Source organism: Schistocerca cancellata, chromosome 2 (assembly GCF_023864275.1).
Source record: "Schistocerca cancellata isolate TAMUIC-IGC-003103 chromosome 2, iqSchCanc2.1, whole genome shotgun sequence".
Taxonomy (NCBI): domain Eukaryota; kingdom Metazoa; phylum Arthropoda; class Insecta; order Orthoptera; family Acrididae; genus Schistocerca; species Schistocerca cancellata.
Window position 1 is genome coordinate 212,000,302 of NC_064627.1, and position 22,491 is coordinate 212,022,792.

Genomic DNA, 22,491 nt, shown 5'->3' on the forward strand with positions numbered 1-22,491 from the left:
CCCACGGAACAATAAATAAATAAATAAAAATAAATAAAATAGTTCGGTAATTTTCACATCTGTCAACACCTGCTTTCTTTGGGACTGGAATTATTATATTCTTCTTGGAGGCTGAGGGTATTTCGCCTGTCTCATACATTTTGCTCATCAGATGATAGAGTTTTGTCAGGACTGGCTCTCCAAAGGCTGTCAGTAGTCCTAATGAAATGTTGTCTACTCCCGGGGCCTTATTTTGACTTAGGTCTTTGAAACAATGAACTTCAAAAGTGTGTGATCCATCGTGTAACCGAAGCATAAAGTAATTTTTTAGTACTTATCCGGAGCACTTCCCTGAACGGTTAACGGTATCATCATCTGAAACAATCTAAACTAGCTACTCAGATTGCCTCCTAGACCGTTTATAAAGATTAAGATCAGCAGAGGCCATATAACACTTCATTGGGCAACTCCATGTATCACTTCGGTTTCACGAGGTGCCATCTCATCTATTTGTTCGAACTGTGACCTTTCGGGAAGAAAATCACGAAATCAGTCACTCACCGGATAAGCAATACGACTGTGAGTAATGGTGTGAAAAACTTTTTGAAAATTTACAAATACGGATCAATTTGAAATGCGCTGTCGATATTCGTGTGAATAAAGAGACAGTTTTGTTTCACAAGAACGATATGTTCTGAATTTCTGCCGGTTGTGCCTCAATACATCGTTCTCTCGGAGGTATTTCATTATGTTTGAACATTCCAAACCATTAAGCAAATTTTCAGAATTTGCTTGTCTGTCATCTACAATTCTCGCAATTACTTTAAATTTATTAACATTATTCGGTTTTTTTGTGTACGTGACAGGTCATAAACTTAGCTGCTGCGTCGAATGCCAGAAAATGAAATTGCAACGTGTGAGAAAACGTCCATTTAGATACGCCAGCGGGCATCAGTAGATTTGCCTGGTGCATTACTAGCTACTGGCCGGTCCGTGGCAGCGCGCCGCCTCACTTGGGAGTTAGTGCGTAGCGGCTTATCTAACTGCCACGGGCCTCAGCGAGACCTAACTTGGCGGCTCAGTTTTACGACTGTGCACAAGTTGCCCCGCCCCAGTTGAGAGGGACGCGAAACTACCGCCAGTGGCTCGCAGCGAAATGACTTTGCGGCCGACTTGAGTGGACAGCAGTCCATGGATTATCCACTGCTACTGCTACTGACCAAACACGCTGGGGACCTCGGCACGTGAAGCCGCGTTATGTAACTGAGTAAACTGTGACGACCGACATTTAGAAAGTGCACGCGATGCTTAAATGTGCTCAAAAATATTTCAGTCGCGTTGCAGCTAGGCTGATTCCTTGGAGAGACTTCACGATCGAGGTTGTATGCCACTGTAAAAAGTAATTGCTTTGAAAGGTCGTGATATAACAATTTGACCATATGCTGTCTATCAGTCATCTTTCAGAAAATACACTACTGGCCATTAAAATTGGTACACCACGAAGATGACGTGCTACAGACGCGAAATTTAATCCAATGACTGTTAGCAGAATATGGAACCGGTGGATTCAGGAGGGTAATACGGAACGCCGTGCTGGATCTGTACAATACAGAGCGTAGGAGCCCCTTGTTCTCGAGCCAATCTTATTTTCAAAATAGTTCAGCACACCCTATCCTTTAGCCTACTGTTTACATCGATAATAAAGTACCTTTATGTTCTGATGTATAATAAATCTCATTGTAATATTTAAGCCACATATCATTTCGTAGATAGATACACAATCCCATTTCCTGTCCTTTATTATGATAAAATTCCCTTCTTTAAATGAGTAGATTACGATTTTTTTTTAAATTATTGTGAGTGCGCACTCCTTATTTTGCCAACTGGCAGGGTTCACCATAAATTCCTTTCGTTACCGTTGTGCACATAATTAGTTAGGTAGTAGGTGAGGAGGGGGTCGATTGCATGTCTAGTTCTCACGCAAAATTAGCCAGAATTAAAGACGTAAAACTCTTTTTCACCCTGGCACCTCGCACACTCAAGACCTCAACGTGCAAGATACACTAATGTCTCTGGTTTCGGCTCTTGAGGAAGAATGGGCTGCCACTCCTCCACCCTCCCCGGTCATTCAGACACCTCGTTGAAAATGTGTCCAGGAGAGTTGAAGCAGCCGGAAAGCCGAAGGTTGGACACACCTCAAATTAATCTCCACTAGGGACTGATAACCTCAGAAGTTAAGTCTCAGTGCTCAGAGCCAGCCAATCTCCACTAACAGGTGTCCAAACACTTTCGATCAGAAAGTAAATGTAGCGTTCCTATCATCTGAATATATAAAACTTAAAAACTTTCCACCAATCAGAGCTACATTTTGCAGCTCAATACTTCGGATATGTCTGGGAAAAATTACCACTGCTTTAGCACTCCAATAATATTAATATCATTAAGAAAACGTGTTTAACATTTCCGTCCGACAAATTAAATAATTATTTACTTTCTAGTCCGTCACGTCGCGGTATGTAAGCTACAAATTTTACCATGGACGTCATTAGATGGTGGATACATTAGCGCCACATGGTCATAAAAATCCGAATAACTAGCAGCAGCCAGTGAGTTAATCGTTTTATCGTAGTCTTTAGTAGAGCTTACAAAATAAATTGAGGATGAAAATCGATTCGAACATGACGAAAAGGAACAGGGTGGATTGGAACGTCGGAAAAGTCCACAATGCAGTTCAAGTGGCGGCATTTTAAGAGGCGGGGAACGGAACGGGTTGGAACGTAACTGGAGTCAACGTCAAGGCTTTTGAGGAAGAAATATGTTGACGTTGACGTTGGGGGGGGGGGGGGGGGACAACGGTGTCGTCGTTTGCTAAAATCGGAAGTTAATCTAATCCCGTCGCGCTCACCCTTGTTATAGCAGTGGATTTTGTGCTTTTGTTTCTTCTTAATCTTTCCTGAACATATTGAGATTCACAGCTGATAATGGTTAATATTAATAAGAAATCACCACAGATCCGTTGATATACATCTATTGCGTCATGACTGGTTTCCTGCAAAAGAACATCATCAGTTCACAGTGCCAAAACTCAAGGTATTAGCACAGCTGTGTGGAAATTTGTTATGAAGAATGTTGGAAGTTTAACCCGCTGATGTTCTGGGTGCTTTCTCATAAATATCCTTATCTTTATTTTATAATTTGTTTTGTTTTCGTGACGTTGTGCGAATGCTTCATCAGCTATTGGTTATTTCTTTCCATTTTTGTACTTCCAGAAACGAGGTCAGATATCTGAAAATGAAGAATTATTTCGGCTTTACAGTGCCTGGGCAAAGAAAAACCGTACAACATACAAAAATAAGAATACGACTAATGAAACAATTTTCGTTAAACTTTTTTTAACAATGAGAAATTCAGCTCTGTTGAAGGAGAAAAATTCATTTACTTTTGATTATGGTACTTAGGAGAAAATACGTGAATGAGGTAAAAATGCTTTATGTATTGCCTTATAAATACTGTTTGATGTGACTCGGAAGTTAGCTGGTTCGAATCCTGGTCGTGGATGAAAGTGACACTGCCAGTATTTGGCCGGCAAGTGGAGGAGAGGTGGTCGCGTAGTGTTCCTGATCACACATCTCTGCACGAACGTCCTGGATAAAAATCCAAAGCTCTCCGCAGCGTCTTATGAAGTGAGGGCATGCGACACTGTTGATGGTGATCCGTCCTGATGGGGACGTTAACCTCGGCGGCCCCCTTGGTAATATTCGAGAGGAGTAGGGTACGTGCCGGCACTGGGTTTCCCATTTCCCCTTCTCATCATTATCGTCATCATCATTATCAACATCATCATCATAACCTTCATCATCCAACACAAGTATAATACTACACTATACACGCATCCATTACACTCACTTACGCTCCACGAATACACATATGACAGCTCTCACATATGCGCATGGAAAGGGGCCAGTGTGCGTGGAGGAGGAACAACTTTTCCGGCTAGGCGGCTGAAGCCACCTCGTGTGATTTCCCAGTCAACATACCCCAAACGATATTTAGCTTAATTTGTGTATGTTTTCTCTAGAAAATAAATGTCGATGTTGTGATAGAAACAAAAAATCCCGACACCAATAAATAATTAATGTAGAGAAACGAAGTTTCGAGAATACGTTTGTCTAGGTAACATATTTACGTTATTAACGTTGCAAGATTACAGATTAATGTAAGCGCGGGATAAGCCTTTGCCAGTGAGAAATTCTGGTGCATTAATAATCAGTGTAACCGCCAAATGTTGAATGCAAGCTTGCAGACCTGTATGCACTGCGTCGCAAAGGTGCCGGATGTTGCATTGCGGGGTGGGGCTCCACGCCTGTTGCACATAGTCGGTCACTACAGGGACAGTTAATGCTGGTTGTCGATGGCACCGAAGCCGTCGCCCGACGATGTTCCATACGTGCTCGGTAGGGGACAGATCTGGTGATCGATCAGAACACTGTGTACAGCATGCTGGGCTACAACAACGGTATGTCGGCGAAAACACCGCGTAGAATTCTATTCATGAATGGCACTACAACAGGTCGAATCACCAGACTAACTTACAAATTTGCAGTCAGGCTGACTGGGATAACCACGAGAGTGTTCCTGCTGTCATACTAAATGGCGCCCTAGGCCATAACTCCAGGTTTCACAAGTTGCGACATTGTCGCGAATAAAACAGTGACCCGTAAATACAAAAAATTACCTTTAATTTACTTGTATGGTCACAAGCTTTTTGTTAGCAGATTACCGGTTTAGTTCTATAATGACCATCATCAGATCTGTTTTCATCTGATGATGGTCATTTTAGACCGAAACCGGTAATCTGTTAAGAAAAAGTTTGTGACCATAGACTTAAATTAAAGGAAACTTATTATAACCCCAAGAGTAGGTCCAGTGTGTCTACGCCGCAGACAGGTTGGTTGAAGGCGCTCACCAGGCCTCCTTATAAACAACACACAGCCATCACTGGTACCGAGGCAGAACGGGATTTCATCAGAAAACACAATGGACCTCCACTCCGTTCGCAAATCATCTAACTCGTGACATCACTGAAGTCACAAATGGCGATGGTTCGGGGGTAGTGGAATGCACTCTACACGGCGTCTGTCTCGGAGCCGTGCTTGAACTAACAGACTGATTACGATTCCTTGTGTCACTGTGGTGACAACAGCTGCTCGAATTGCTGCTGCGGACGCAGAACGATACGAACGGCCATACGGTGAACATGATGGTCTTCCCTGTCGATAGTGCCAGTTAACTGTCCACTGTACCTTTCCGTGACCACCACTGCCAGCAATCATGTACAGCGGGCACATTCGTGCCAAATATTTCTGCAGTGTCGCGGAACGAATCTCCAGCTTCTTCTAGCGACAGCAGTACCTTCCCGTGGCCACCACTGCCAGTAATCATGTACAGAGGGCACATTCTTGCCAAATATCTCTGCAGTGTCGCGGAACGAATCTCCAGCTTCTCGTAGCCCTGTTACAGGATCTTGTTCAAAGTTGATGATAATGGCGTTTTCGTCGTCTTAAAGGTGTTCTTTACTAACATCAACTCGTTATGTCCAGTCTGCAAAATAACTAACGTACACGACGTTACAGTACATATTTAAAACAAATCTGATTTGCAACCTCATATCGGCGCTACTAGCGCCACATAGAGTGGAGCGAAATTTGAACAGACGTCATCTTTCAGATGTAGTGAAACAACTACCAACTTTCGTTTGTCTCCCATAACTGCTTCTTGGTGTTGGAATTTATTTTTCCGTCCGTGTGTATTAGGACTGCACTTTTTCTATTGTTTTACTTCTCAGCAGTTCTGCAAAAACACTGTCAAGAACACCCAGAATGAACACGCCAACATTGGATGGCGATGTCTCCTTGCGTTTCAATGCTGTCGACCTTGAATCGGCCTGAAGTCTTACAGAGCCAGTGGTGCAGGTTCAAAGCGAGATCGCACAGTTCAAACAAACAACAAATATACAGTTAAGTAGGATATTAATATAATAAATGTTTCTTTTGTATTCCACTGCAGACGTCTAATGTAACTGGGTGAAACATCTTCGGTTAAAGGCAATAGTGAAATATCTGGAAGGGACAATTAATAATTTTTATTTCATACAGAAGGGCAACAGCCTTGCCGCAGTGGATACACCTTTTCCTGTGAGATCACCGAAGTTAAGCGCTGTCGGGCGTGGTCGGCACTTGGATGGGTGAGCATCCAGGCTGCCATGCGCTGTTGCCATTTTTCGGGGTGCACTTAGCCTCGTGATGCCAATTGAGGTGCTACTCGACCGAATAGTAGCGGCTTCGGTCAAGAATACCATCTTACGACTGGGAGAGCGGTGTGCTGACCCCACGCCCCTCCTATCCGCATCCTCCACCGAGGATGACACGGCAGTCGGATGGTCCCGGTAGGCCACTCGTGGCCTGAAGACGGAGTACTTTTATTTCATACAGAAAGATAAACAACGTTTGATTAATGGTAATGCTGATTATTTAGACAAATGATACTGACAGATAAAAGTTAACATTCAAATCCCTTGCAACTGAGCATTTGCTCAAATGTCTCACAAAAGTCAAATTATCCACATGAGAGGTTAAATCCGTGTGAATGAAAGTTGTAATGGTAGACGGGGCTGCGGAATTAATTAATATTTTTGTTTCGGCTTCTACATCAAGGCAACGCCCTTGTGTGGCCACAGTACCATATATCATCTCTCTTATCAATGACGTGGAATATCTGTGAACTTAGGTTGCATTGTTTACTTGCGTTGCTTAATCTGTGTAAATTCGTACATGGGCTAAATTATTAATAATCTAACGGTGGGACTAAATTCTGTTTCTATTTTCATGTAACACATAAGTAAGATTTCATTCCCAGTTCAATAACTACGATATTTTCAACATAACCTGTTATTAAGATCTTGATTGACTGATAATAAAAAGAAGTGAGTTTTAGAATAATACTGACATTTCGGTAATAAGTTTAGCTACAACGAATTTTTGTCATAGGTACTGGGAAACTTCAAAATTACGATAGGGGACAAATGACAATTTTGTAAAATGTATGATGTGGAATTCGTAGCTTTTCGGCCGAGGTTTGATTAAATCTGAGTTGCAGACATATTCTAACCTCAGTTCAGACCATTTTAATTTACTAAACTGAAAATCAAAAAGCCTTCCAAGTCTGAAGACACATCTCGTGTGTGACGAACGTACTACAGTTTTGAGTAGGACAGAAATTATAGTAGCAGTCAAATAAAATATTTAATCAGCTTAAAACAAGGGATCCATATGAAGAATTACTATATTGTTTAGTTTTAGTTATTACAATGACAAATGCAAGACTTCCTAAAAATATAATTACGAATAATGAAAAGATCTTTCTCTATGGTACGTGAGCAATGTAAACTGAATTCGGTGCCACCACTCGTCTGTTGATGACATGACCTGAATTTTTAAACTAGTTACCAGAAATTCTCTGTGATATGTGAGGTTAAGTATAAGAAATTCGAGTGTACTCTAACGCTTGTTAGTTACATTTTGTATTATTATTATTATTATTATTATTATTATTATTATTATTATTATTATTATCACCCAACAACATTTTAAGAATTTTGTATGTAATATGTTTACCGCATTTTTCTCAAACTTTCAGAGTATGTGCACATCTAGAATCGAATTTTTCTGTAACATTAGATACCATTTGGACAGTAATGGGATAAAAATCGTGCTTTTTTGCAATCAGATGTGATCTATATCATACATCTAAAGATCTGTATTGTTTAAAAACGAACTCTGTTTTGTTTATTTCATCCGAAGTTCAAACCAGCATTTCCTCTGTAAAAGTAACTACCGACATTGTTGCTTTTTTTTTTCTTTTACAAATAGTCTTTGTTAGTAGTACGACATAAGTGAAATAAAATATCATCAATTATTTGTTGGATATATAAATGAACCATTAGTGTTCAAAGTTCTATATTTTCCAGAGTGTTACTTGTAGAAATATAATTAATGAATAAACAGAACCGAAAACTTACAGAGTTGGCATTGTTTCCATCAGTCGCCGCTACGATGGCAGCGCGTTGACGAAATGGCGACAAAGCAAGACAAGAATTTTTGTGTGTTGAAATATGCGACGTATTTATTCGTTATAAAAGCGCAGAGTGCATTCAAAAGGAATTTAGGAACAGGACCGCCATGTAAACAAAGCACTGTACGTTTGTATTTACAATTTAGGCACGCTGGTTGGCTCTGTAAAGAGAAAACTATCTATCGAACAAATGTACCATATGCAACCGTCGAGAGGGTGATGGAAAGTTTCATATGCAGTCCAAAACTGTCAATAGTCAGTGAAAGCCACAAATCAGGATTACCCCAGAAAACTGTGTGGAAGATTTTGCTGCGGCAACTGTAACATTTAAAAAAGTACTGTCTGCGGCTCGTGTAGCAATTAAAACCGAAAGGTTATGACCGATGCCTTCACTTTTGCATGACAATGTAGGAAGCACTTGAACGTTTCGCCACGACGCTGATATTCGGCAGTGAAGCAACCTTTCATTTATCTGCAAAGATTAATCGCCACAATGTGAGAGTGCGAGGCTTGGAAAATCCTCAAGGAGCTCAGGACGAGAGCCGCTGAAAGTTAATGTTTTCTATTCAGCGTCGCAGACGAAGCTGTACGGAAAATTATTCTTCTAAGAGAATACTCTGAGGGGTATCTCTTTCACGGATATGTTGTAGTTCTGGTTGTTTCCAAATTGACTGTTGTTCCCGACAATTTCACCTTCCAGCAAGACATGGCAGCCCCTCATTGGAGCATCGATGAACTTCCACATGGCTGGTTTGCGCGTCATGGCGAAGATGACGGGGCTGTGTTCCCTTGGTCCGCTAAACCATCTAACCTAACGCCTAGTGACTTTTTCCTTTGGGGATACATCAATAAATATGTTTACGTACCTCCGCTGTCAAGAACAGTCCAGAGAGCGCATCAATACAGCTGTGATGACGACTGAAAGGGTGCTAATACATAGGGTATCGAACGAACTTTACTACCGCTTGGACGTCTGTTGTGTGACCAGAGAGTCACTCAAAATAGAGTGAAAAATTCAAACTTGCAAACTTGGTAAGTTACGGTTGTGTTCACGTATCAATTATTTTTTTACATGTAATACTTTGGAAAATATAGAGCTCTGAAAGCGAATCAATCATTTATAGTAATCTTGTATTCCGGTCTATGTCTTCCGCTATACTTTTTACCTTCTCCTACTCCCTTAAGTGCCACGAAAGTTACTGCTTGATGGCTTAACACATGTTCTACAATTCTGTGTCTTCTACCTGTCAGTGTTTTCCTCATGTTTATTTCATAGCCTATTCTGCGAACAACCACTCTGTATCTACTTGATGATGACGAGACGGCAGGACTGTGAAATGATTTAGAGCAGATACAGCTATCTACGCAGTCCTCTTAGATCGTTTGCACATTATTCCGTCGTTTACTGTCCGGTAAAGTCATAACAAGATCAAAAACAATTGCGAGCTTATTTAAAGATACACACTGCCCTCCATAAGTATGGAAACAAACTACTGCGTATTACAACGGAGCAAAATGGAAGTGATCTATGTGAGTTATTGGTTAGAATACGGAATAGCAAGCTCAAATAACGGTTAATAATGACACGTGCAGTATTCCACACTTAATTATTGTACATATACATACATATTGGAACATACTAGTATTGCTCCGTTTTATGTAAACCGACGTTCTCCTAAACACGGCAGGTGGCGCGAGTAGACCGCATGGCTATGTAGAGGTACGATGTTTACATTTCTGTTCACTTGTAGTTGCGTTTCCATAAAGGTGTAACACGCCGCGAAAGTAATTGCAAATGGCCCCAAAGTACCAGATTCATTATGAATCGCGGGTAATGATAATCACTTTGCACCAAGAAGGCAATAGTGTCCGACAAATAGCAAAGAAACTGATGATTTCCATCAGCGGAGGTGTCAAAACCATACACCGGTATCGAGAAACAGGCTCCTATGGAGATCGTCCTCGCTCAGGAGCACCCAGGAAAATATCAGAACGCCAGAAAAAGTATTTAGTAATGACCAGTAAACGTAACAGATTAAAAACTGTCCGTGAATTGACTGCTGAACTAAACGCAACGAGGGATACACCGGAGAGTGAGTCAACAGTGAGACGAAGCCTGGTAGACAACAACCTCCGAGGTTATGTAGAAACAAGGAAACCACTGTTGCGCCCTGTTAACAAGAAGAAAAGGCTTCAGTGGGCTAAGACATACCAACATTGGACATCGGGGGATTGGGAAAGAGTCTTATTCACTGATGAATCCAAGTTCGAAATATTTGGAAGTAAACGCCGTCATTTAGTACGCCGTTTACCCCATGAACGCTTGAATCTTCAGTGCGTAATTCCAACTGTAAAGCATGGAGGGGGTTCTGTGATGGTATGGGGATCCTTTGGAGGGAATAAAGTCGGAGATTTGGTGAAAATAGATGGAAAACTGAGCCAAAAGGATTATCACGCCATTCTACAGTGACATGCGAAGACATCTGGTTTGCGTCTGATTGGGAAAGGGTTTGTCTTGCAGCAAGACAACGACCCGAAACATATGTCTCGCTTGTGTCAGAACTACGTGAAGTCTCTTGAGGTTCGTAAAATATTGAAAAACATGGAATGGCCGCCCCAATCCCCTGATTGTAACCCAATCGAGCTGCTATGGGATGTATTGGACAGAAGGATCCGAAAACGAGAAATCAGGAGTGGGTCACAATTGTGTGAGGTGCTGCAGCAAGAATGGAAATTAATTCCAACTGAAACCTTGGCGTAAGTGACATGCCGAGAGTATGCAAGGCAGTGATGAAAGCAAAGAGTGGCTAATTTGAGGAATCGAAAATTTAATTGTTGCATCTTCCTGTGTATTATTTGAAATTTATAAACATTTGGAAAAGAACAAAATGCATTTTTATAGTGTATTTCCTTTCCATTGTCTATAATTACTAGGTGTTTCCAGACTTATGGAGGGTAGCGTATGTATGGTGCAAAAAGTGTTAACTGAATATAAAAAAGTGGGAGGCCAACCACATGAGTACTAAAAGGAATCGTTTAAAATTAGGCTACACGATGAATCACACCAATCTAAAGGCTGTCAATCGAACTAAATACTTAGCGACTACAATTTAGAACAACTGAAAATGGAATGATCACACAGCGAGTTTTGTCAAGAACGCGAACCAAAAACTGTGTTTCATAGGAAGAACTCTCAGAAGATACATGAGGTCTATTAAAGAGACTGCCTACACTACGCGGGCCTTGCTCTTCTGGAGTACTGTGGCGCGATTTGGGATCCTTACCAGATCAAAGAAGAGCAGTTTGTTTTTTACTATCGTGAATTGGAGGAGAGAATATCATAGATGTAATGCACAAGATGACTTTTCACGAAATTTCAATCATGGTCTTCCTCCTCCGAATGCGAAAACATTTTGCTGACGCCCAGCTTCACAGGGAGAAATAATACTCGTAATAAAATAAGAGAGAGTGGTGATTATACAGCGTGCTGTTCGAGGGAGTAATGGTAGAAAAATAGTCTGAAAGTGGTTCAATGAAACCTTCGCCAAGCACTTAAGCGTGAATTGCAGAGTAGTCATGTGAATTGCGGCAGGAGCACTTTATACATCTCACTGCGGTGCAAACGATAGACTCGGCCTGTGCAATAGTGCTCACATTTACATTACACTTGAAATGCAGCTTATTTCCCAACCGCCTGATGTTACCGTTACAGATGGAGATACGCAAGTTACTCTGTCTCCAAATGTTCCTCAAAACCTGGAAATCCATTTCGCAAGCTCCGGGGAGAGAGATTAATAGCCCTCCGGCGGGAAGGTCGGACATTTCCTGGCTCGAGTTCTTCTCTAGATGACATTCCGAAGGAAAATCCCATTTACGTTCGGAGCACAAGAGATTTTTCCTCGCAGTAATCCATTTCACGCAAGACAGAGCGTCTAAATGAAAAACACGGCGGAAAATGCAGAGCTCCGATCGGCGAGAGTCGATCTTTCTAACTTCAGGCAAAGTTCCACAGAATTGAGGAGTTTGGGACTTAGAGGCACAGATACGTATCAAGTGGCTGCGAAGAGTTACTCATGACTCCCCAGCCTTCTCAGCGGGAAAGAGCAGAGCGATGAAAGGTGACGGTGTCAATTGCGATAGCGCCACGTGGATGAAGCAAATTCGAACGAAACCGTTTTTATGAAATCATAAGATCATTCCTCCGTTTTCTTATCTTGAGGCGGAAGCAATAACTACTATACAGTTTACGGGGGCCACAACGTGGCTCAGGCCAAAAAAAATCGATTTTCGGTTTTCATCACATTTCGATGGATTAAGTACTCTGAAAAGGATTTTGCTGAAAAAACTTTTTTTTAAAGTATTTAAAGAGCATTTTCCTACCACGTGTGTTTATGTGCCACCCCCCCCCCCCTTTTCTGTCACCCACTTTTCTGTATATACACTCCTGGAAATGGAAAAAAGAACACATTGACACCGGTGTGTCAGACCCACCATACTTGCTCCGGACACTGCGAGAGGGCTGTACAAGCAATGATCACACGCACGGCGCAGCGGACACACCAGGAACCGCGGTGTTGGACGTCGAATGGCGCTAGCTGCGCAGCATTTGTGCACCGCCGCCGTCAGTGTCAGCCAGTTTGCCGTGGCATACGGAGCTCCATCGCAGTCTTTAACACTGGTAGCATGCCGCGACAGCGTGGACGTGAACCGTATGTGCAGTTGACGGACTTTGAGCGAGGGCGTATAGTGGGCATGCGGGAGGCCGGGTGGACGTACCGCCGAATTGCTCAACACGTGGGGCGTGAGGTCTCCACAGTGCATCGATGTTGTCGCCAGTGGTCGGCGGAAGGTGCACGTGCCCGTCGACCTGGGACCGGACCGCAGCGACGCACGGATGCATGCCAAAAAATGGTTCAAATGGCTCTGAGCACTATGGGACTCAACTGCTGAGGTCATTAGTCCCCTAGAACTTAGAAGTAGTTAAACCTAACTAACCTAAGGACATCACAAACATCCATGCCCGAGGCAGGATTCGAACCTGCGACCGTAGCGGTCTTGCGGTTCCAGACTGCAGCGCCTTTAACCGCACGGCCACTTCGGCCGGCGATGCATGCCAAGACCGAAGGATCCTACGCAGTGCCGTAGGGGACCGCACCGCCACTTCCCAGCAAATTAGGGACACTGTTGCTCCTGGGGTATCGGCGAGGACCATTCGCAACCGTCTCCATGAAGCTGGGCTACGGTCCCGCACACCGTTAGGCCGTCTTCCGCTCACGCCCCAACATCGTGCAGCCCGCCTCCAGTGTTGTCGCGACAGGCGTGAATGGAGGGACGAATGGAGACGTGTCGTCTTCAGCGATGAGAGTCGCTTCTGCCTTGGTGCCAATGATGGTCGTATGCGTGTTTGGCGCCGTGCAGGTGAGCGCCACAATCAGGACTGCATACGACCGAGGCACACAGGGCCAACACCCGGCATCATGGTGTGGGGAGCGATCTCTTACATTGGCCGTACACCACTGGTGATCGTCGAGGGGACACTGAATAGTGCACGGTACATCCAAACCGTCATCGAACCCATCGTTCTACCATTCCTAGACCGGCAAGGGAACTTGCTGTTCCAACAGGACAATGCACGTCCGCATGTATCCCGTGCCACCCAACGTGCTCTAGAAGGTGTAAGTCAACTACCCTGGCCAGCAAGATCTCCGGATCTGTCCCCCATTGAGCATGTTTGGGACTGGATGAAACGTCGTCTCACGCGGTCTGCACGTCCAGCACGAACGCTGGTCCAACTGAGGCGCCAGGTGGAAATGGCATGGCAAGCCGTTCCACAGGACTACATGCAGCATCTCTACGATCGTCTCCATGGGAGAATAGCAGCCTGCATTGCTGCGAAAGGTGGATATACACTGTACTAGTGCCGACATTGTGCATGCTCTGTTGCCTGTGTTATATGTGCCTGTGGTTCTGTCAGTGTGATCATCTGATGTATCTGACCCCAGGAATGTGTCAATAAAGTTTCCCCTTCCTGGGACAATGAATTCACGGTGTTCTTATTTCAATTTCCAGGAGTGTATTTTAGATATTTACATCCCCTACATTGCACGTGAGGGATTTTTTTTTTTACTCCCGAATGTGTTGGCTATCCTTGGAATGCAATGGTCAGTATTCTTTTGTTTCTTCTGTTTGTAAACAACACGCTTTCAAACACGCTGTTAGTTTTGTTCAAATGTGATTGCGAGTAGTTGTTACAGAGAACTTGAAGGTATACTATGGCTAGGCAATTAGGAGAAATAAAGAAAATCTGGAGGCAATGAAGAGAGATGTTTGGGCCATATTCTTCCATAAGTCCTCTACTGATGATAAGCCATGTCATGGATTGTGTCTATCAGGAGAAAATTCGTGAAGCAAATACAATAGGGCTCAGGCAACTGGAGAATCGTATTCTCACCAGCATTCTCTTCCTGCTGCTGTTATTACAGCAATTAAACCTATTTTCAGAGACTTGGCTCATCCTGACCTTCTAAGGTAATGTCTGCATGGGCAGACACAGAACACAAATGAATGATTCAACAGCATAATTTGGAACTGGCTTCCTAAAACTGTATTTCTAGGCATGCATGCAATGAAACTAGGAGTTCGTGATGTTGTTATTAAATTCAATTGTGGTAATGTTGGGAAGTGTTCGGTACTGAAAAAGCTGGGAATTAATCCTAGTGAAAATATGATCACTGGGCTGCAACACTGCGATAAAATGAGGATAGCCGATGCAGATAGGTCTTCATCTAATATGGCCAAGAAAGCAAACATCCAGGAAGGTGAAAAAGAAGGTGGAAGACTTGCTAGAGGTCAAAGAATTGCCATCATATGCAACAGGATAGTTTTAGTTAACTGTAAGTAACAAATTTCAAAAGTTTTTTCTTTAAAGTCAATTTCCCGCACACTAAAATTTTCAGTACATACGCCCCGTTATATAAGAAGCTGTCATAGATAAATGAATGAAATTTTCAGAGACTTTGCATAACATAAAAAGCCACCTCTCGTGCTACATTCATTAATATTCCCCCATTAGGAAGTTAAAAAAATACTTTCTGCAGAAAAAACTTAATATTTTTTGTTAATAAATTTAAAAAAAGTATTTCTTAAAAACTATAAAAAGGATAAAGTAGATTTTAGTACAGTTGACTCTGTTAGCATCATGTGATATACAGTAAAATTTTTAAGGTCCTGCATCAAATAGTTTTTTCAGAAATGGGTCAAATACTTGCCTAAATTAACATGGGTTGGATAGGCAGGGTGTGGTCCCCTTAAGTGTGAGTTATTTTATTTGAGATATAATGGTGATTAAGGGCAGATAAATGCGAGAACTTTAACACAACCAGCTTAACATCTCTTGCGCCCATGTTGCCTACATGAATAATATACAGAAGAATGGAAAAGAAAATTGAGGCTCTGTTAGAAGGGGCTAAGTTTGGATTTAGGATAGATAAAGGTACCACGGAAGTGGGTCAGACATTGCTTTTGATAGTGGAAGCAAGACTGAAGAAATATTAATATACTTTCATAGGACTTGTCGGAAGAGAAACACTGACAGTGCGAAATGGTGCAAGATGCTCGAAATTCTGAAGAAAATAGGCTAAGCTCTAACGAAAGACAAGAACCGAGAGGGAACAATAAGACGGAAGATCAAGAACGAAGTGCTCGGATTAAAGACAGTTAAAGAGAGAGTAAGAAAAGAATGCAGCCTTTCACCCCTGCCTTTAAATCTATACATCGAAGAAGCTATGGCGGAAATAAAAGATAGGAGTGGGTTCAAAATTCAGGGTGAAAGTGTGTAGTCCTAAGGCACCGACTTTACACCGACTAGGGCAGCGCCTCGAAACGTCATCAAGAAGCCGCGGATTCTCTCCAGTCTTGTTTGCGTCGGTACTGACTACCACAGTAGCCGACACAGCAGAAAGGACATCAGTGACAAAATTCTCTGATGACGTTGCTTTCCACAGTGAAAATGAACAATTGCAGGACAGACTGAATGGAGTGAATAGTCAATGAGTACAGACTATGGGTTGAGAGTAAACAGAGTAAACCAAAGAAAGTCGAAAGTGATTGGGTGTGGCAGAAATGAGATTATTGATGAATCTAACATCAACCACAGAACAGACGAAATTAAAGAATTGTGCAGAAATGAGATTATTGATGAATTTAACATCAACCACAGAACAGACGAAATTAGAGAATTGTGCTTCCTTCGAAGCAAAATTACTCTTGTTGGACGAAGCAAGGAGGATATACAGGGTCCAAACGCGTTGATATGACCAATTCCCATGTACGACGTCAGCGTGCAATAATCGCTCACAGACATTAGGTGTCACCACACAAGCAATGGAGGGTATACGAGTATAGTCACCTTAGTACAACAACTAAGTTACTTAAAGTAGCTGTTACTGAAAGAAATGCGTTTAAAAATTTCACTGTAAACGAAGTGTTTGAAATAATTTAGATCTAGTGTTCTTATTTAGTTTCGAATAGCCAGTACTTTGGGTTATTTCTCATTTTCCTTTCAAACCTGATTTCTTTTTACTAAAGAAGGGGATATCTACTTCATATATTGATCCAGATGGCGTGTTACCTACTTGTGATTCCCAAAATAAACTAACTGCCAACTGCGAGGTACAGTTGCTGTGCTGTGAGGCGATCGGTATGGTTGAAAATGAACACACTTCGTACGCCGCAACCGCAGTGTCGACATTTTTATTGTTCCAAGATGACCGGTTTCAACAGTCTTATGTTGCCATCATCAGACCCCACGTACACATATCTTGATAAAAATCCAGCCGATAAAATGCACACAGCTGATAAAATTCACACAGTTTATAAAATGCATAGGTGACAAAGCTTGTGAGAATCATGTTCGCCACCAGGATGTATGGACAATACGAGGATTGTGTCTACTGTGTGCATTTTAACCATCTGTGTGTATTTTGTCAACTGTGAGCATTTTATCAACTTGATTTTTATCAAGACATGCATACCTGGATGTACCACATGATCACAGGACATTAATCATTACTTTGTATCCATATACCTGGAACATTGCCCGATAATTGGTCTAAAGGGGGAGTATTTCTTTCAGGATGACAGGTGGGTGTCTTCAGTCATCTGTGCTCATTCCCCAATCTTTGTAAGGAAGACGATGACGCCTGATTCATATATGAGACTAGATGTAGTAAGTATGTTTTTATAAATTTTGTGATAAAGATAGTCAATTTATTTTTCGATTTAGGTTGTTCTTTAGGTAGAGTTATACATTCAGGTTACGCGATTTTAGAGATTCTATTATGTCCCTGGAAGATTAATAAATTTACAGTAAGATCGTTGTTGTACAATGGTTCATATGTTTTGAATGACCGATGTGACTAAATTAAGAATCTTTTACATGACGATCAGTTTGGCTTTAGAAAAGGTAAGTGCAACTTCAATCATTGTGGTTGATAACGAAAGGAAGGCTTCGACAAAATCAACACAGGTTCATAGGGTTTATCCACGAAGAAAGAGTTTTCGACAGTACAAAGTGGTGGAAGATGTTTGAAATCATTAGAAGAGTGTTTATACAGTACAGAGAATGATAGATAGTATAGTATATGCTGTAGAGAAAAATAGATAACATACAATCCTTATGAGAACTTAGAAGGAAAAACAAGAATATAAGACCACGACCAAAATGCTCGGATTCCGGCTGCGTTATCCAGTAATGCAGTCTTTCTCCTCTCCTGTTCAGATTGTATATCGAAACGGCACACAAACAAAATACAGGACAGGTTCTTAAGAAGAAACTTATGAGAATGCACGTCTTGAATACAGAAGGCATGGAAGTCATTCATGAATTGTAGGGACACTGGAAAAGAAGAGGAAGCATTTGAGGTATGATATAACAGAATTATGTTGAAAATTAAGTGGACTGATAAGAAATGATGAGTTTCTCGACAGAAGTAGGCATGAAAGTAATGTATGGGAGTTTCTTTCTGTTGAATTGAAGAGCATTTTTTTTTGAATATTTACAGTATGGGAGAGAACAACAGTCGTATTAGAGAACAGAGGCCTTTGAAGAGTGAAAATTTCAAAGACTTGAAATTATCAACTACACTGTATGGAATATTTGCAAGTGTAATACTCAGAATTGAAATTACAGATGAATCTTGCAGGCTGAATGGCGGAGACGCTAAACGTTTCTTAACGAGTTTTCTTTCCGTTTCTTGAAAGTGACGGTACATTATTTTCTTTTCAGTCAAGACATATTCACAAGTTTCCAATAGTAAAGCTATATGTCAAACAACTGAGCTATTAGCATGTTCGTGTTTTCGAGGAGCAGCGACTGATCCATTAAATTTCTAGCCTGCCGCTTCAAAATTATGTTTCTTCTCCTAATATTTGCCCATATAGCTTTAGGCCATCATGAGAATGAGCTCACAGAGTGACTTTACTTCTTTCTGGACAATGATGATAATTTTTTAAAAGTTTACGGAAGTCATTATATTAAAGTTAAAATATGCTCATTAATGATAATGAGAATGATGCTATAGTGTAATAGTGATTATGTTGTTGTGGCGGAGGTGGAATGATGAGTATGACTATGGGGCTCTGTGGAATCGTAGATTCAAAGTGAGGAAAGTGGAGGGATATAGATTGAAGCATGGTGTGAGGAGAAACATTGTGACAAGTGTTGGCAAGAGTGATGGATTTTATCATTGGGGAGAGGGAGCTGATTGAAATTCTGCTAGAAGAGGATGGATAAGGCATGAAAGTGCATGGAAGGTGGAATATGGATATAATAGCGCAGGAGGGTATTCGTATTGGCGATTAATGGGTGGGACATTGTGCAGTGACTAGGCTTTCCTGACATATGAGGGAAGTATGTTGTCTAAAACAGGACAAATCTTAACCAAGCACAAAAAGAAAGTGATTTTTCGCCATCCACCGGAGACAGTAGCACGTTAGCTTTATGTCAAAGATGATTTGATGGTCGGAAACGCTGAGGTTTATCAGATCCCCTGCAGGTGTGACTTTTCGTACATATTTCAGTTCATTACAGACGCACGCAACACCGTAGGCATACCAGGCCATTAAGACCCAATAAATCGATTGTGGAAGGGCACTGAAACGGTGTCACTAAAGGAGGTATGAAAGTATCGAAATTCTAGTGTTCATCTTTTTCCGACTCGGCGGTGAAAGAGGAAGCTGAAAATTTGGCCAAGAATTTAATTAACAGAGATAACAGTTTCAATTCGGACATATAATGGAATCCGATGCATTCTTTAATAAACTTGCAAAGACATCCCTCCAGTGCTGCTCATAATGATACATCGATATCCCAGCATGAATCAACCGCGTAGCCACAAATTCAGTTATGCATACTCCTTTGCCACCGATCTACACGAGCTTGCTGAAAAGTAACACCTCCCAATTTTTACGTGAAAACTCTTACAGATTTTTAAATGAAACAGACGTTAATAACATTCTACATCGTTATCCTTCATGTTCACATGTTTGCAGCCCTCTGTTGCTAGATGGCTTCGAACTGTAGCATGTGACAAGGCGGTGTGCGAGAAAAGCGTGCTGTAATCGAGTTTCGAATTCGAAGAGTTCGTCAAGACATGTAGCACCTGTTTCGTCATCATGACAATGCTAGACCACACACGAGCGCTGCGGCATCAGTCCGATGTCTTGGGTTCACTGTCATCGATTATCCTCCAAGCAGTCCAATCTTGGCCCCATTCGATTTCCATCTGTTTCCAAAACTTAAAGAACACCATCGAGGACTTCACTTTGTTAGTGATGAAGTGGTGCAAGCAGAGGTGAGATTATAGCTCCATCAGCCGAGTCAAAAACTCTACATTGATGGTACCAACAAACCAATCTCTCGTTGGCAGGACTGTGTTCGCCGCCACGGTGACTATATTGAGAAATGAACATGTAGACATGAATAACAGAGATGGGGAATCTTAATAACTTTAATTTTATTTAAAAAACTTTAAGAGTTTTCATATAAAATATTCTGGGACATTACTTTTCAGCATGCCCTCGTACGTATCAATGGCCGCATGCGTAGAGGGACAGTCCATGGGTTGGAAAGGATGGAGCGACTGCTGTAGCGTCAGTCTGTAGGCTCAATCTGAAGATGACTCGAAGGTGTACGGCTAAAATATAAGGAGAAAAATACACTTTATGCGGCTGCACGTGTGAAATTTAATGGATCAACTGAGCTACGATTCCGAAGTAGCGTAAACTGCATTGATGCTTGTAACGGTGGCAAGAGATGTTGCGGACTGACGTACTCTTTTATATCCAACGCATAGCTGCACTTATGGGCACACAGATTACTAAATGACCAATTTTCAATATAATTTTGAAGTTTCCAGGAAACTATACCAGGTTAACCGACAGCTAGTGAGTAGCTTTATGCGTCTGTACTCTGGCTGTGCTGCAGCGATGTGTGACTTGGTTATTACAGATTAAACTGATTAACCTATTGGAAAGTATTAGGACATCGACGTTCAGGCGTTTCGCAAGCGATGTTACTCGAAACTTACTTTCCCAATAAAGTAGTGGTAACACTTCTACAGGTAGCAGCAGCTAGGTAAACACTGGAAAATACTTAAATGCTTAAAATACATGCCTACTTACTTTAATACAGGTAACAATATTCGTAACTACACAGTAGAATTAGAAAATCATAAATAATCTCAGTCATAAGAGCGTCCGTGAGTGGAGACAGACTTCCCCAGTGAGTCAGAAAGTAAGTATTCCAAAATTTCTAATAAGTAGAAACGATGTCTTTAACTTGCTACTCTTTACAAGTGTTCAGATAAAATATACTGCTAAATGCAGAAGTCAGTTAAAATTGCTTTACTGCAGTTGATAGATTCGACCTGGAATCTCATTGACTGGAGTAAATTGTCTTCAGTGTCTCACTTCGAGTCCCCAGCACGTGGTCTCGCCGTCGCGTTCTCGCTTCCCGAGCGCGGTGTCCCGTTTTCGATTCCCGGCGGCGTCATGGATTTTCACCTGCCTTGAGGTTACTGATTGTTTGTGTTGCCCTCATCGTTTCACCATCATTCATGAAAGTGGCGAGTTTGGACTGAGCAAAGGCTGGGAATTTGTACGGGCGCTGATAACCGCGTAGTTGAGCGCCCCACAAACCAAACATCACCACTATCATCACTTCCAATTCAGCCCTGATGATCGGCGAAGACGTGTCCGGAGACGCTCCTTACAGCACTGCGTTACCAACCTGACCATAGCGAGCCGTAAGGCCTGGCAATCTGGAGTGATGTTCCGGGGTATCATTTATTTTCACAGCAGGTTCTCCTTGGTTGTCATCTGCAGCATCTTTACAGCCCAGCTGTAAGGCGACGTTATTCTACGTCCCGTTTTGGTGTACTTCGCAACAAGGCATAATGGGCTTAGATTCCAGCACGATATTGCCCTCTCGCACACAGCGAGAGTCTCTACTGCTTGTGGTCATGCCTGTGAAACCGTTCTTTGGCCAGCTAGTTCGCCGGATCTCTCCCCAATTGAGAACGTCTGGAGCATTATAGGAAGGGCCCACAAACACAGCATGTTGTTCTCAATGGAGAGACGTCTACAGGCGTTAAAGTAACCTCTGGTGTGCCGCAGGGGAGTGTTATGGGACCATTGCTTTTCACAATATATATAAATGACCTAGTAGATAGTGTCGGAAGTTCCATGCGGCTGTTCGCGGATGATGCTGTAGTATACAGAGAAGTTGCAGCATTAGAAAATTGCAGCAAAATGCAGGAAGATCTGCAGCGGTTAGGCACCACTTGATGCAGATAGTAGCAACTGACCCTTCACATAGACAAATGTAATGTATTGCTAATACATAGAAAGAAGGATCCTTTATTGTACGATTATATGACAGCGGATCGAACACTGGTAGCAGTTACTTCTGTAAAATATCTGGGAATATCCGTACGGAACGATTTGAGGTGGAATGATCATATAAAATTAATTGTTGGTAAGGCGGGTGCCAGGTTGAGATTCATTGGGGTTGGGTTGTTTTGGGGGAGGAGAGCAGACAGCAAGGTTATCGGTCTCATCGGATTAGGAAAGGAAGTCGGCCGTACCCTTTCGAAGGAGCCATCCCGGCGTTTGCCTGGAGCGATGTAGGAAAATCACGGAAAACCTAAATCAGGATGGCCGGACACGGGATTGAACCGTCGTCCTCCCGAATGCGAGTCCAGAGTGCTGGCCACTGCGCCACCTCGCTCGGTGAGATTCATTGGGAGAGTCCTTAAAATACGTAGTCCATCAGCAAAGGAGGTGGCTTACAAAACAATCGTTTGACCTATACTTGAGTATTGC

General features: G+C 42.2%; 1 protein-coding gene across 1 annotated transcript in view; it reads right to left on the minus strand.

Moving 5' to 3' along the window:
* LOC126161541 (probable G-protein coupled receptor CG31760) overlaps window positions 1–22,491 on the minus strand; it is a 439,386-nt gene that overhangs the window by 232,139 nt on the left and 184,756 nt on the right. The window lies entirely within an intron of this gene.